This window comes from Pteropus vampyrus, unplaced genomic scaffold (assembly GCF_000151845.1).
Source record: "Pteropus vampyrus isolate Shadow unplaced genomic scaffold, Pvam_2.0 Scaffold33, whole genome shotgun sequence".
NCBI classification, from domain to species: domain Eukaryota; kingdom Metazoa; phylum Chordata; class Mammalia; order Chiroptera; family Pteropodidae; genus Pteropus; species Pteropus vampyrus.
In genome coordinates this window covers 7473191-7475770 of record NW_011888814.1, presented here as the reverse complement: position 1 = coordinate 7475770, position 2580 = coordinate 7473191, and positions in this window count along the sequence as shown.

The following is a 2580-nucleotide window of genomic DNA, read 5'->3' as shown; positions in this document are numbered from 1 at the left end:
GAGTGGACAAACGAACCGTGGCATATAATATACAATGGAATAGTACTCAGCAATAAAAAGCAGTGAACCTCTGATACTCAGAAAAACATGCATGAATCTCAAAAACACTATGCTGAGTAAAATCAGTCTTATACAAAGAATGTGTAAAGTATGATTCCATTTTTAAAAAGTTTTAGAACAGGAAACATTGACCCATGACAAAAAAAATCAGAACCGTGGTTGCCTCTGGTACGGGGAATGGGGATTGGCTGGGGAGAGGGCTGAGAGGATTTTCTGGGTTGGTGATAGTGTTCTATGCCTAGACAGATGTGTGCCTTTGTCTATACAGAATAAATGAATTAAAATTTGTGCATTTCACCATATGTAAACTTTATATAGCAAAATTGAGAAGAATCATAAACAAATATTGAACTCTAGTTCATTGTACACGTGCTGATGTGTTTAGGAGCAAAGTGTACTACTATCTGCAACTTTAAAACGCATCAGAAATAAGACAGATTGATGGGTGGGTAGAGGGATAGAGAGAGGGATCAATGTGTTATAATGAAAATGTAGTCAAACGTTAATTGTCAACTTTAGGTGGGAGTATCCAGGTGTATAGTGCACTATTGTTTCAACTTTTCTCTATGTTTGACAAGTTTTATAATAAAACGACAGGAAGACACGGCATATTTACACTTGTGTACTGGTCACGTCCCTCTCCCTGGAGATGGGAGGTCAGCTTGTTCATCCCCACGGCCAGGCCTGCTGCTCTGCAGTATTCCTTTTCCCTACAAAGTTCTAGTCCACTTCCAGTTCTTTGCTTTCAGGGTTTGATTTCTGGATATTTCCTATGCTCTCTGTAGCCTTTGAATGCTCTGGTTGTTTTAGCTCTTCAGATGTTACTGGTGGCAGTTCCTTGGGCCACTCAAATTTCCGTCTCTATTAGATTTCCTGTGTTTTCTTGAGTCTCCTTAATTCTCTCAGTGCTGCTTGCCACAGGGTGGTTCCACCTCCACAGCCCACAGACATCACCTAAGAGGGCGGGCGGAGGAAAGAACCTGGTACTCCCTGGGTGCCAATGAATGTGTGTATGTGTGTGCTTCACGGTGTTATACATGGTGGCATCTATTTTTTTACTCTAGGAAATGAAAGTATGAGATCAAGTCCACAAGGGATAGGGGCTGTTATATTGGCTTTGAATAGTGTAAAAGACACTGATCTGGAGGGAAGGAAATCTGATTTCTCACTCTGCTTTATTTCACTCTACACCAGGTGAATCATTTGTACTCTAGGCCTCAGACCTTTAATCTCTAAAGTGAGGGGTTGGGTTAGAGACCATGTACAGACTACCTCAGTCCTAAAATTGAGTCAAGGTGTTTAAGTCAATGCTTCAGTTCAAACCCTGCCTTTCCACTTACTCATTACGACTTTAGGTAGGTTACTTATATTTTTTGAAGCCTTAGTTTTCTTATCTGCGAAACGGGAATAATAATAACAGAAATTATTTCTCTCTTAGAGATTTCCTTAAGGATTCAATTAAGTGAAACATATGAAGCACCTCGCACAGGTCCTGGAACAGTAAGCGCCCCAATGTTAGCTGCTCCCAATAACTCTGCTACCGCTGTTATTTCTCCCACTGCTCCCTTCCAACCTCCAGGGTAACCTGGAGAGCTACCATGAGTACCTTTAGCTGCAGAAGTCCCCTAAAGTCTTCCTGTTTCTTTTTTTTTTTCAGTTTAAATAAAGTTAACTTAGATATTGTTTCTCTGATTTAGATTTGCTAGCTATATTTGCAGCTACTCTAGGGGGTGTGCTCATTTATTTATTTATTTATTTAGCCATATTGATTGTTCAGAAAGGATATTATATTAAACATAAGGATCCATTTTTAATTCCATATTCTCTTCATAAGCATTCATCTTCTAAAGGCAAAAATCTTCATATTCTTTCTCCTGCGAATCATAAGGACTAAACTGAAAAATCAATTCTTCTGTAAGAAAGGAGAAAATGAACTATTATTAAGAAGTAACAAATAGTCTGAGGAAGGTGTGAGCAGATCAATGGAACCATCAGAGATATTTTCTTACTTAGTTTCTTACTAAAAACTAAACCATCACCTCAGGCTGTTGATGATGAATGTTCATCCCCATCAGAATCAATCCACAGAAATATAGGCAAGTACCCATCAGCTTCAGATCTTAGGATCTTTGCCTTTTACTTTTCCCTTTTAAAAAGGAAAACAAAACCAACAACAACTGAGAATATTAATCTAGTTAGATAAATGCAATTAAAAAATTCTAGCAGAAGACATGAACTGCTTTTAGCTATCCAATATTCTATGCTAATTAGAAACATTTAACTAGAACTTTTAGGAACCAGAGGGTACAATTTTAACTCAAAAGATGAATTATATTTATAGCATAAATAATAATAAAATTTCCAGAATTCTAGGAACCTGGAATCGTGAGTGAAGATACTAGTGGTATTTGATCAAAAGTCCTTGGTATATATAATCTTTGCCTTGAAGCAGTCTGCCATCTCTTTAAGGAACTTGTGGGAAATGTGGGCACAGAGGACAGAAGTCTGCTAGTGTATACT